Below are 13,973 nucleotides of genomic sequence, written 5' to 3'. Positions count from 1 at the left end.
CCTGGAGGGAGAATAAATTAGCGTGCCGAGCGTAGCGAGGCACCGGGCCCGCTGCGTGGCAAGCGCAGCAAGCCCGCAAGGGGAGGCGATCCACGTCCCCACCCTTGTCGGGATTTCGGCGGTCGGGATTCCGGCGTCGGGATTTTGAACGCCGGGATCCCGACCGCCGGGATTTCATACTGAATCCATTAAAAGTCCCTATAGCAAGTAATCCTTAGTTTACTCAATGTAATATGTTACAATTAGGTGTCATTGCGTATTATTTGGGTAAACTATTTTGTCATATTGTCATGTTAGGCAGGCTACAAGCATGCATCAAGGTGACACAAAAAAGATTTCTAGTTAGCTATTTACTTTCACGAGCTAAATTATCAGCAAGTACATGTATTACTGCAATATACAGTATTCAATTCACTTTATAGTCCCTCTGAGAAATTTAATTGATTGCATTTTTTGCTGAACCTGCTTGAATAATATCATTTTATATTATTAAATTGGCCCAATATTCTATAATGTTTTTTTTTTAAACTGTGTAAAATATGTGTCTGTGTTTCTAGCTGCGCCTGAAAGTCTGCGCTAGATTCATTCCAGTTTACAACCACATGCAGTGAATGACCCCTTGTTCTTAACATTCCTTATGTCATGTATCTTGTTAGCATGGCCTAAAGGTATTTACAGTTCTACACCTTGTTTCCGTGCTTACTATATTTAAGTGTTTATTTTGGATATTTTTTTTTACATGAACAAAGGTCACATGTTGGCAGGGAATCAAAATATAATTATGTGATCTACGTTCTTTCAGTCATGATCTACAGATTAATCTTCATACATCACCTCGTACATCGCCTACAACTGACCATCACACTCTTTCCTCCAACATATGAGGTGAATTTTGTTCACATGACATAATCTGCAACTTGAGATGCTCGACATCAGAAAAAAAACTGGCGTCCTTTTTACACATATTCAGACTCACAGTCACACAGTGTATATACAAATGTTGCCCATCAATCTAATCAGTGCAAGCTAGAAAACAGTTTTGTCACTAACAGATGTTTTCTATATGCAAATATGATGCACATTTTGAGGTTGCAAGAAACCTTATGCATAAAGAGTGGCTATTTGCACTATTGAAGCAACAGTAAAGGTCCATACACACTGGGCGATTTTGTTCACCGTGTATGGACAGTGATGATTGGGAAAATCGCTGGGCTGTAAATCGCTCAGTGCATACACAATGAGCGATTTTCACCAGTCTAAGTGATTTTCCTAGGGGTGGATGGCTGTCCATAGCAGGACACTATGCAAAGCCATCCACCCCGTCGCTCATTTGCTGGTTTTGCCAGTAGATGAGCGGCGGCCACCAGTGATGCTGCAGGAGCGTGCATCAGTGCTCACTGCTCACCGCTGCCCCATTCACAATGGGTGGCTTTTGAGCTGCTTTCAGCAAAAAATCGCCCAGTGTGTATGGGCCTGTTGAAAGGACACATTTGTAGTTAAAGATAAAAGATAACACTGGTGAAACAGGGTGGAAGCATACTCCCAACTGTCCGGGTTTGGGTGGAACAGTCCTGTTTTCCTGGGACTGCCCCGTTCATGGGCCGCAGTGTAATGCAGTGGGTGGGGAGGTTAGTTGGGGCCATCAGCTGTGTTTGCTGGACGAGCAGTGGGTATATAGATGCCGTGTGCATGCATTATGTGAGAACAGTCTCTGAGGGCAATCTAACATTAACAGCTGGGCCTTCCTCCAGAGCAACATGGCCATGCCTTCACACTCATAAGTCCATTCCTCTTTTTTGAGGCATGTGACCAGCTCCACTACTCACCAAAATGGGTCAGGAAGGGAGCTCCTGCCCCACAATTTTCAGACACAGTCTGTGACATGGCAGGTAGGAGCTGATTGGCTGGCTGTTTATCACTCTCCATTTTATCACTTTTGAAGTTTACTGCCTCTGACCCATTGTCAGTTAAAGGACACACTAGGCCATTTTGAGCAAAATGTAGCTCAGTTTTCTTGTTTTGAGCTACTTTGAGCTTAAAATGGACAAGTGGGTATGGGCAGGCGATGAGTGAGCGCTGATGTGTGTTCCCTCATCATCGCAATCCGCAGCTGTCCAATAGACTGTTTACAGGCCGAGTAAACCACTTTCCTACTGTGGAAAGTGGTTCATCCCCATGAAAATCGCTGGGCCTAGTGGAAATCGCTCAGTGGGTGATTTATCTGCCAGTGACTGTCGCATGACCGCTCGGGGCACACACTGGGCCAAAAAGCCTACTGTGTATGCATCTTTATTTAACATTAAATAGCCTTTTTTTATTACTCAACCAGTTTTAATATTTAAAATCTTAGTTTTTAAATATCCCAACTTTGTGATACGATAAGCGATATTTTGTTATGAACTTTGAAACTTTAAATAAATAACTACATTTAACCTTTTTATATATATGCTTTTACTATACTTAACTTTCTCTACCTATAATCTAAATATACTTTAACTGTCAGACCATTCAGCTACACCCACATCAGACTTGCATTGACTCATGTGAAACAGCTTATTCTGTATTATACCTACACTGATAAGCAAGTACGAACTTGAAAAATATCATTCATAATTTACAAGATGGTGAATTGAAGCCTAAATAACACATATTTTTACAGAAACTCTAGATTTTACATTAAGGTAGAGAGGACTCTCCCTATATTTTTATTGTACAGTAATTGGTGAACATGTTTTGTATTTACATAGATGAGTGGTAAGGAGGTTAGATGTTTACTTGATACCTCTTCTTATTTCAACTTTTAACCTCACAAATACTGTATTTGCATTCATAAAAGGTGCAAAATTAGAATGTATAGAACTAACATTTTATTAAAATGCCTTGGTTTTTATTTCACGTTATTTTGTCACTTTAGTTATGGATTGTTCCTAGCTATATATTTAGAACCTGGGTACAGCTCTGTTTTAGAAATGTATATCTGTGTCTGCTTGTTGCCTTCTTCCTTGAAGATGAATGCATAAGGCATAAGGCTTAAGTAAAGAAAAAGTAGCCAAGAGTAAAAGCTGGTTGCAGATGATTTCTGCAGAACAAATTATACCTCGGATCTAACTGAGGCATTATCCACTCAGTCTGCAACTGAGCTATACAATGGCGTTTCACATGCAACCATGTCAGAGAAAGCCCACCTTGGTGTGGTTGCAACCCATGTGAACTGGGGGTGGGGCCATGTCATGGGAGGCGTGGTCCTGCCCCATCGAAAAATGAGAAGAAAATAGTAAGCACAGGCACTGCCGTACACTGCACAGGGGGTGTCGGAGGCTGCACCCATGGACAATGTTCCAATTAGCAGCTGACCCAGGCTGGAGCCCTGCAACAGGCCCATGCTAGGGAAATACAGACAATACAAGTCACTGTTCATTCAAAAGGTAAATTTAAAATAGTAGAGGTGGCAGTAGCAGTAGTAGTAGTAGTAGTAGTAGCAGTAGTAATAGTAGAAGTAGTAAAAGTAGTAGTAGTAGTCAGGGCCGGTGCAAGATATTTGTGCGCCACAGGCAAGAGGGGGGGGTGGTTGTGGGTGCCATGGTGGTGGGGGACTGCTGATATGCTCCAGCCAGCAGGGGGGTATGCGGCCTAGCCGCCGCTCTCCTGCTTCAGCCAGAGCCCAGTCCACCGTGGACGGGCGCCGCTCACCTGCCCCACAAGGGGGGGGGGTGCGGCCAACACTGACCTGCACTGACACCAGCTCCACTAATGGCCAGAAACCTCTGCTCGCGCTTATACTGATCTGCTTCGCTGGTTACTGACCTTGCTGCTACCGGCGGCTCCATAGTGCAGGCAGGGCTATTGCTGGAGAGGGCCGGGCGGCTGCTGTCTAACTGCTGAGGCACTTGTCCCACCCCTGGAAACAGTAGCGGCGGCTCAAGGGACCTGCTGCCACACAGAAATAAAATTTATTAAAATGTTGAGCTGAAATGGTGCGCCCTCCAGCGGCTGACGCCCTAAGCAGTTGCCTAAAGCTGCCTAGTGGTAGCGCCGGCCCTGGTGGTAGTAGTAATAGTAATAGTATTTGTAGTAATAGTAGTAGTAGTAGAAGTAGTAGTAGTAATAGTAGTAGATTGCACCAGAATATTGAGTAGAGCTTTCAAATAAATGGAAACATTAAAGTCTGGATAGTAACAGTCAAAGGGACAGGTTCTCTAAGCTTCAAAAGTGATAAAATGGAGAGTGAAAAACAACCAGCCAATGAGCTCCTGCCTGACATTTTTCAAACACAGTCTGTGACAGGGCATGTAGGAGCTGATTGGCTGGCTGTTTATCACGCTCCATTTTATCAGTTTTGATGCTTAGAGAATCTGGCCCAATCAGGGGTATTCAATTAGCCCTGTGCTTTATCCCATGGATCATTAACCATGCTGGAACAATCAAATTAACAGAGATTTACTCCGCAATCAATGGGCGATGTCAGACAGAACCTTGGAGCTCCAAGAGCTGCAAGGCAAGGTCCACGCAAAAATGGCAAAATGTGGTATGTGTGTTGGGAAAAAAACACATTGTTCTGCTGTTTATATGTGATCGGTCCCTTTCTGCTCCGGTTCTCATGCAGCTGGAATTTTTGCTGAAAATTAGCTGCAGGTTAAATCCTTATGGTTCCCACACACAGTGAGATGTGTGCTAGGTGCGATTTGAGCCTATGGCCAGTATTCAATAAGAAAAATTTGCCGTGTTTTATGGCGAGTTTGTACTATTTTCGCGTTGGAAGGAGCATTTTGCTCTCCAAAAGTGAACCACCCTATTCAATGTGATATTTTCGCCGTCTTTTTAAGTGATTTTCGCCGTGTCTCTCCTTGTAGCAATTCTCCATCTTTTCATGGAGAACTGGAATATGAACTTTGAAACTAAAAGTTTTTTTTTTTTTATTTTGGTGTCAAAAAATCAGGTTTTTTTTTCTGTGAAGGGGTATGTTATTTTTATTCATGTGCTTATAGCACATGAATATATATTTAATTTAAAAAAAATATATATATATATATATTTTTTTACACAGAGCAGCCAGCAGGGGGCCGGAGCTCTCGAGCCGCTCATTAGATATTCATATATTCACTGCATCCGATCATTACATATGCACGATCGGGTGCAGTGAATACTGGGTCCCCCGCTGGCTATAAGGGGGGGCAGCTTGTGCTGCCTGGGTCCCGAGGAGCCCACCTCCCCTCCACATATGTTCTGGGGCAGCCAGGGAGACTTTAATTTCCCTGGCTGCCACCGTCCCCCGGCTCCCTGCCAGCTCCCTGCCGCGGACGCTCGTCCGCTGCAGGGGTTAAGACTCGCCACGAGTGGCGGCGAATCTTAACCACATTGAATAGTGGGAGCAGGAGTGGCAGCGAGCCCTCCGGAACAGGGCGAGTGCATGGCGAGAGAAAAAATCTCTCGCCATGCACAGAGAATTTTTCACATTGAATACAGCCCTATATAATGTGATGTATGCTATGCGATTTGGACTTTACACACTGTGTGATTTGAACTACTGTACATGAGGTTTCAGCCACACCAGATTTTGACTGCAGTACAATAGTATGTAGTACAATAGCATGCGATGTAGTACAAAAATATCTGCATGCACATACTCTTTTGCCTTGCGATATTGACTATGTGGGAGTGTGCATCACATCGCAAGGGAAAATAAACACGTGCGATTTAAACTAGACGCATTGCGAGTAGAACTAAAAAGATCAAATTGCATGCAATAATCACACCGACAACACAATTAGCTCTACTGGTTTCATTATTGGATAACAATATAGTACACTATGTTTTCTTAATTAAATTTTTTTTTTTACAAACCAACACTTGGTTTCCATTTCGGCATAGGCTGGGCATCATACTGATTATTTATGATTAGTGGTTAGTTAGATAGAAACTCCTCTGTGGGAATTTTCTATATTTTCTTTCATACTAGTTTCAGCAGAGTACTGGTGATGCTCTAGGATATTTATTTGAGGCCGCATTTGATGCACAGGTGTATTAGGTGAATACAATCTTATTGACTGTTTTATTATTGCCTCTATGTCAAATAATAAATCACTGCCGAGTATGCATTTGTCATATAAATGAATATTAATAAATATGTAATGCATAATAACCTACAGTATTAAGAGTGGGGGGGTTCATATTAGCAGCAGTGCTTCAATGCTGCTAATAGGTTCACCAGGAGATATCCTATTAGCCCTGATACTCACTGGACCTTATGCAGGTCCGTTCGCTGACTTACGGTCGTATTGTCGACCACACTTCGACAGATCGACAGTCATTAGGTCGGCACTGTTGGGTTGACAGGTGGGAAGGTCGACAGGTATATAGGTCGACATAAGTGAAGGTCGACGACAGGTGTCAACCTTCCGATATGTCGACCTAACCCATGTTGACCTAACGATATGTTGGCCTAAACACATGTCGACCTTGTCATATGTCGACCTAGATACCTGTCGACCTTCCCACCTGTCGACCTAATGACTGTCGACCTTAGTGTGGTCGATAAAACGGTCCACACCCCGTTCGCTGGCCCACGTGCAGTTGCACTGGGCTGATGTTTGAGCTTTGCGCATGCGCATTTCTGCACATGTGCATGCGCTGGGTGCGTGAACTCAAGGAGAACAAATTGTTTGCTGGGTGCACACACCCATCTTTGCAGGCAAAGGGGGGGGCACTGGGCTGTCCCATAGCATATGGGAAAGCCCACGTCTCATGGGCATCACTGGATGTCAGCTGCCCGCCCACTTCCCCCCAAGTGTACACCATCGAAAGATGTGGAGGGGTCCTAGTGTCATGCGAATGGATATTTATGTAAAACATCCATTTGCAGCCAGAGCAAACGTACGCGCCTTGCGAATGGTGGGCAAGCGGGACCTGGTTCACTCGGAGCGAATTAACCAGAATAACCCCCATTGTTACATAGTTACTCGCTGTTATGCAGCTACCAGGACCTGCAATAATAACACATGGGATCATAGAATTATCCAGACATTTTTAATGGCCAAAGCGGCATTGGGAGTAATAGTATAGCACCTTAAGGGCCAGATGTATCAAGCTTCCAAAAGTGATAAAGTGGAGAGTGATAAACAAATAGCCAATCAGCTGCTGTCTGTCATTTCTCAAATCCTGCCTGTGACATGTCAGTTAGTAGCTGATTGGCTGGCTGTTTATCACCCTCCATTTTATCACGTTTTGATGCTTGATACATCTGGCCCTTAGTATGAAGAATTTTTATTTGGCTGTTATTCCAAAAATCAGCTTTTCGTCTCAATCCGGTTTCCTCATTTTTATTGTAAAAACGAACTTCAGTCAAAGACAAAATAAAAACAAATCTGATAGCTAAATTCACGTAACTTCAGGATATAAGCCTTTGCGGTGCACGCAAGCATGCAAGCCTTGGCCAAAACATGATATTAATACCTCATCTTTCTATTATTTTGGATGTAAGCAGAGATACACAGGTGCGGACAAACTATCTATTTCAACTTCCATTGTCCAAAATATGTCAAATTAACACATTGTACCCTTCTGAGCAGAACTTACTGTATGTGATTACTGGTGTGCCAGTAAAGGTTTTATTTTTATCTTGAAGCACAGAAAAAAAGATAAATCTGCTTTGTGTTTGATGACCTGCCTGAGATCAAATTCTTGTTTGCAATATGAATTGAGCACAAAGTACACTGCTGGCTCTCATGCTAAACACGTGTCAACCTGTTTGCAAAGGTAAACTTCAGACCAAGTACTGCATTGAAAATATAACTTTAATAGCTGGGAAAACACTAATAGAACTATTGACAGAGGCTCTCGGTGCATGTTTTTCCAAAACATGTGTACAGTAGAGATAATGAATACACAGAATATCAAAGCCATGATGACTGTGTTGCTTTGACTTTTGGCTCTCGAAACTCTCTTACATCTGTGAATATGAAGGCAGATTAACTGAACTCAGACATACTTCTTATCTTTTATAATACTACTGATTAGCCTCTAGTGAATAGAAGACTTAGGTCAATATTTCTAAAGGCCCAGTAAACATTAGCATATTACATAAAATGATCTAAAAATCACATTATTCCGGAAATGTATACAGAAACGCTTATGCAGTATAAATTTCCCAGGAGGCTTTGCCTCCAAATCTGGTGCTGTCAGTAGCATTAGGGTGGGGCCACAACCAAATGCATGGAAAAAGATCAAGCAGGCTCCTGGAATGTGACAGGTACTGTAAATGAAAAATCTCTCATAATAGTTTTAAAAGAAGTGATAAAAAGAAATGTTTCAAACCAGGGCCACCACTACTATACCCAGTACTATGTTTGTTGAGAGTACTATACGCTACACATACTCCACATCTAACTACAGTACATTAACAATGCCTCCCAATTTTCTTAATTCTCATATTGGGACCTGCCGCACCCAAGGTGCAAGGTTACAATAGGGGCGGAGCTGAGGGGTGGTTGTCGGCTCAGGTAGAAAGGGCATTGCCGAGCTCCGTATACACCATATTTATCATTTTGGGGGACCTGCCCAGTGCTCCCCTATCGACTTGACATCACTTCCTCCCTCCTCCCTGCACTGGAGAGATCACCGGCTGCTCTGTTCTGATCTCCGACTCCCTCCAAATCCCCCCCCCCGCCCACAGGACATTGCCGATGTAATTGTTATATAACACTATATAACACTACCATATTCTGCAATGCTGCACATAGAACATGTATCCTTCACAGGTGTGGTATGGCGGTCCAACAATCAGGATACCAACGGTCAGTATTTCGACATCGGAATCGCAACTGCCGGTGCTCAGACAGGGGGCCGAGCTCAAAATAGCCCTTCAGTCGGGATTCCGATGTCGGAGTACTAACCATTGGAATCCCGACTGTTGGGCACCCATCCTTCACATCAGACCCTGCCCCACGAAAATGCAGATTATAAATTCCTTAATACTAATATTATCTAAAGGCTAAATGATATACATATGTGCTGTTTTTTATCTATCTATCTATCTATCTATCTATCTATCTATCTACGTACACACACATAGGGACAGATGTATCAAGTATTATGGACCAGATGTATCAAGCTTCACAAAGTGATAAAGTGGAGAGTGATAAACAACCAGCCAATCAGCTCCTACCTGACATTTTTCAAACACAGACTGCAACATGGCAGGTAGGAGATGATTGGCTGGCTGTTTATCACTCTACATTTTATCACTTTTTGAAGCTTGATACATCTGGCCCATAATACTTGATATACTGTACTTAATGTGTATGTGTATTCTTTTTTAATTAAGTCTAGAAAATAGGAGTGATTAGTGTTACCTGTGTGATGCTGCTGAGGTAAAAGCAGTGTGCGGATGTGTGATGTTTTCCCTTTTTAATTTCATTTCATCCTTTTATCCACTAGTAACATTGCAAAACTGTTTCCCAAGTCATTCAGTAAAATGGTGGGAACCACATACTGCAATGCCAAATAGGTGGGAAGCAGATCAGCAGTCTCCATAGTTTTCTTATGAATCACAGTTTTTATGAATGAAAACACCTAAGCACCATGTCAATAACATACCCCGCTGCTCCAACGCTATGAAAAATAGAATGAATCAGATTTCATTCATCATATACAAGACAAAGGACAACTGTTTCAAGTTACGGCTTATTACAGCAAATTATTATTATTTTATTGCATCCAACTCTGTCATTGGCATTTTTGCACATGCAACAAGCTTGAAGTCTGGAGTAATATATAATATATTACTGGTTCTGGTCTTAATATTAATCACAGTTACAGATTTAGATGAAACTGTTTACATGAAACTTTAGATGGATTTACATGAAACTGCATCAGAGACTTCCCCACAATACATTACCAGGCAGTACTAGACATCAGACAATCATCCCTTACCCTACCTCATGAAATCCTAAAAACACATTACAGATTTTTTTTTTTTTTAGTAAACTGGGTACATAATACTTCTGCACTGACAGGCAAGTGCAAGAGCTGCCAACTACATAAGCTGCAGAGACCAGCAGAGCAGCTCCTACACGGACTCAGCGCTCCCTGCAGACCCTGTCGGTGCTGGCTCTACCAAGCCGCCATGGGGTCTGCCCACTGTTCTACCACCCCTGCTGTAGTTGTTGTGAGGGATGTTTAGGTTTGTGGCTCTGGGCTGGGGACAGGGATGGCTGATTAGATAGGGTGGTACTGGTATAGGGGATGGCTGGTTAGATAGGGTGGTACTGGGCTGGGGATAGGGATAGCTGGTTAGATAGGGGGGCACTGGTATAGGGGATGGCTGGTTAGATATGGGGGCACTGGGCTGGGAACAGGAATGGCTGGATAGATAGGGGGGCACTAGGCTGGAGACAGGGATGGTTGGATAGATGTGGGGGCACTAGGCTGGGGACAGCGATGGATGGCTGGATAGATAGGGTGGGCAGTGGGCTGGGGATGGCTGGTTAGATAGGGTAGGCTGGTTAGATAGGGCAGGCACTGGGCTAGGGAAGGGGAATGGCTGGTTAGGTAGGGGGCACTGGGCTAGGGAAGGTCTGGTTAGATAGGGCGGGCACTGGGCTGGGGACGGGGATGGCTGATTTGATAGTGTGGACACTGGGCTAGGGAAGGGGAATGGCTGCTTAGATAGGGGAGGACACTGGGCTAGGGAATGGTGTGGCTGGTTAGATAGGAGGGCACTGGGCTAGGGAAGGGGGATGGCTGGTTAGATACAGGGGATCTGTGCTGGGGGTTGGGGGATTGCAGCACTGACCTGAAGGATTGCAGTTCCTCAGATCTGGCATCAGGCGTGGGGGGAGCTGTCAAGTCCCACTGATGAAATGGAGCCTTGGCTGGGCCGTGACAGCCATCAAGTCACTTCCCCGCTGGTCTCACCTGGAGCTGGGGCCAACGCCAGGGGAGAGGGGGAGCCGCTGTTGTCTCCTGGAGCCGCTGGAGATGCGGCCAGCGCTGGGGGAGAGGGGGAGCCGCTGTTGTCTCCTGGAGCCACTGGAGATGCGGCCAGCGCTGGGGGAGAGGGGGAGCCGCTGGTGTCACTTGGAGCCGCTGGAGATGAGGCCAGCGCTGGGGGAGCTGGTCGCTGGGCTGCCCGGTGTCACATTCAATACTGGAGCTGAGGTCAGCGCTGGGGGAGAGGGGGAGCTGCTGTCACTCGGGTTGGCGCTTGGTGGTAATTAACAATTTATTCCCCCTGCTGTTATTACGTTCAGCGCTGGAGCTGGGGCCAGCGCTGAGGTAGAGGGGGATCCACAAAGTCAGTCCCCCGCTGGTCTCCTGATTAGCGCCGGGCCTGGGGCCGGCTTACGGCACCTATAGAAGCTTCCAGTGACTTGGTTCAGGGACATGCTTTCTGTTTCTGGCTATATGAAAGCACGCCCCTGTCACTGAGGCAGCGCAACTGTGCCCAATCACATCTGCCTCAGTGACAGGGGCGTGCTTTCATATAGCCAGAAGCAGAAAGCATGTCCCTGACTGTCACTGAGGCACTGCTATAAGTGCCGCCTGTGCTGCTTTTTGTAATGGGCATTCAAAGCCTGCTACTTGGCCCCGCCCCCTACCCACCCCCTATTTCGGAAACGCTAACATTGACACACGGAGGCACCGCTCTTGGTGCCTCCGTAACCAATTATAAAAAAAAAAAATGGGGTAAAAGTGATTATTATAATATAAAGCATATACTTATGACACATATGTGTCATAAGTATTTTCTTTGTATTATTTAATTAATGACAGGGGAGGCTCTGCCTCCCCTGCCTCCCCTGACTGCACGTCCCTGGTATGTGTGTATGCTATGTGTGTATGTTTGTATGTATGTATGTATGTATGTATGTATGTATGTATGTATGCTGTGTGTGTGTGTATGCTATGTGTGTGTGTATATATGCTATGTGTGTATACTATGTGTGTGTATGCATGTATGTATGTATGTATGTATGTATGCTGTGTGTGTGTATGTATGTATGTATGCATGTGTGTGTATGCTATGTGTGTGTATGTATATATGGTGTGTGTGTGTGTGTATGCTATGTGTGTGTGTGTGTGTGTGTATGCATATATATGTGTGTTTGTGTGCTTTGTATATGAATGAGAAAGAGGCATATTAGCCCAGAGTGAAATCCCCTAGACAGGCAAATCACTCTAAAGCAAATTATGATTTTTCAATGCATACTTTACTTTCGCAACATTTCATAACCGTGTCAACCGTGCCCCATCATCAGGATAAACATGGAAACCAAAATACCTTTGTTTATTTATCCTGATGAAAGGACATGACTTGCCCCCAAAACATTGATAAAGTAAAGTCTATATTTATCCTGAAGTGTCATGCAGTGATGATCAGGGCCATCTCTTCCACTGGGCAGGTTTGGCTACTGTGTAGGGGCCCCAGAGCAGCCTAAAGCGGGCTTTAAAAAGAAAAAAAAAAACACATTTTGTTTCCGGCAATCCATTTATCACTGGCTAGCATCACCCCACCCCCCCTGTTCTCCTCCTCCTGCGGACGTTATCAGTGAGGTGCACCAAGAGAGGTGAGGTTGTGTAGGAAGGGGCCCTACTGCACTGCATTGCCCTGGGGGCCCATAATGCTGTTAAGATGGCCCTAGTGATTATAAATATATCTATATATATATATATATATATATATATACACCCCTCCCCCATCCATTTGCCATTGTAAAATCATAACAAAAGCTCCCAGCAAAGGACCTCAGTATGTATAATTTCTGGGACCCCCACTTGTATGTGGAAAGGGTTATAGCTTGCTACAGTACATGGATAAAAGAGCAGAGTGTGTATGCCTTAAGGGGCATACACATGGAGCAAATTTGTGCTATTTTCTAAGCAATCTGACTAGATCTCTCCATGTGTATGCTCCAAGAGATTAAATATCTCTTGCTAACTAAGTCAGTGCATGTAATCAAAATCTAGTCAGATTGCTTAGCAAATGACTGCAAATCTCTCTGTGTGTACAGAATGAGAGATACTGATCACAATCTCTCATTCTTATCCACTACCCTGCCTTTTTTGCTTAAGCAAAATAGCTTAGCAAAATTGCTTAGCACAAATCTCTGCGATTGTATGTGATCTCCATGGGAGATCTTGACACCAACAAAATTGCTTAGCATAGATCTCTACGTGTGTATGCCCCTTTACTCTGAAGCAAGCTCCTGCTAATATTTCCACAGATCCTCCTGCCTCCACCAGATATAATACATTTCCGTGCACCTGGATCATGCAAAGATGAAATTGTAGCCTGGGGTGAATGATAATCCCCATGCCTCAAGGTGGGAAAAACCTTTCAAGTGTTGTCATTTTGCTGGAGCAGCTCTCGGGTGGGTGTGGCTTTATAAGTGCCGTTTAATTGGGGATTGGCAAACGTGGGGGCTGCTTGACAATTTTGCAAATGCCCCTAGTCCCTTAATTATACAGTATCCCTGTTTTCCAAGAAAATTGACATATCTAAAAAAAAAAATTTTTAATTTGTCTATCTATCTATCTGTCTGTCTGTCTATCTGTCTGTCTGTCTGTCTAACACCACATGTGCAGAATATATATATAAAGAATCGGTAAGTGCTGTAGCATTATATTAAATAAGCAAGATTACACAAGCATAGCCCTAGATTACAATGTTCCTGCTTTGTGTTCATGGCAGTGTTAATGGGATAATAATTAACTATTAAGCTCTTCTGTTTATATATCTAACTGTTAACTGCAGCCTAAACTATCTCTTTATCCAAGTGTCTGTGAGATATACAGGAACACAACAGTAACCTAAGCAACTACAATCCCATGGCACTGCTTTGTCATTACACATATTATATACAAATACAAAAAATGTGCTGGATTATTGCCTGCCATTGAATAAAAATCATGGATTTCCTTCACTGAAAGTAAATTCTGTATTGGCGAGATTAAGTATTTACATACAAATGTTTTAA

At 43.8% G+C, this 13,973-nt stretch overlaps 1 protein-coding gene across 2 annotated transcripts in view; it reads right to left on the bottom strand.

Annotated features, from left to right (window-relative positions):
• The window catches only part of NRG1 (neuregulin 1), a 688,020-nt gene that overhangs the window by 342,018 nt on the left and 332,029 nt on the right, over positions 1 to 13,973 (bottom strand). The window lies entirely within an intron of this gene.

The sequence above is a fragment of the Crinia signifera genome, chromosome 1 (assembly GCF_055691185.1).
Source record: "Crinia signifera chromosome 1, ASM5569118v1, whole genome shotgun sequence".
Classification (NCBI taxonomy): Eukaryota; Metazoa; Chordata; class Amphibia; order Anura; family Myobatrachidae; genus Crinia; species Crinia signifera.
Note: the sequence above shows the minus strand (reverse complement) of the source record. Positions and strands in the feature narration are given on the sequence as shown.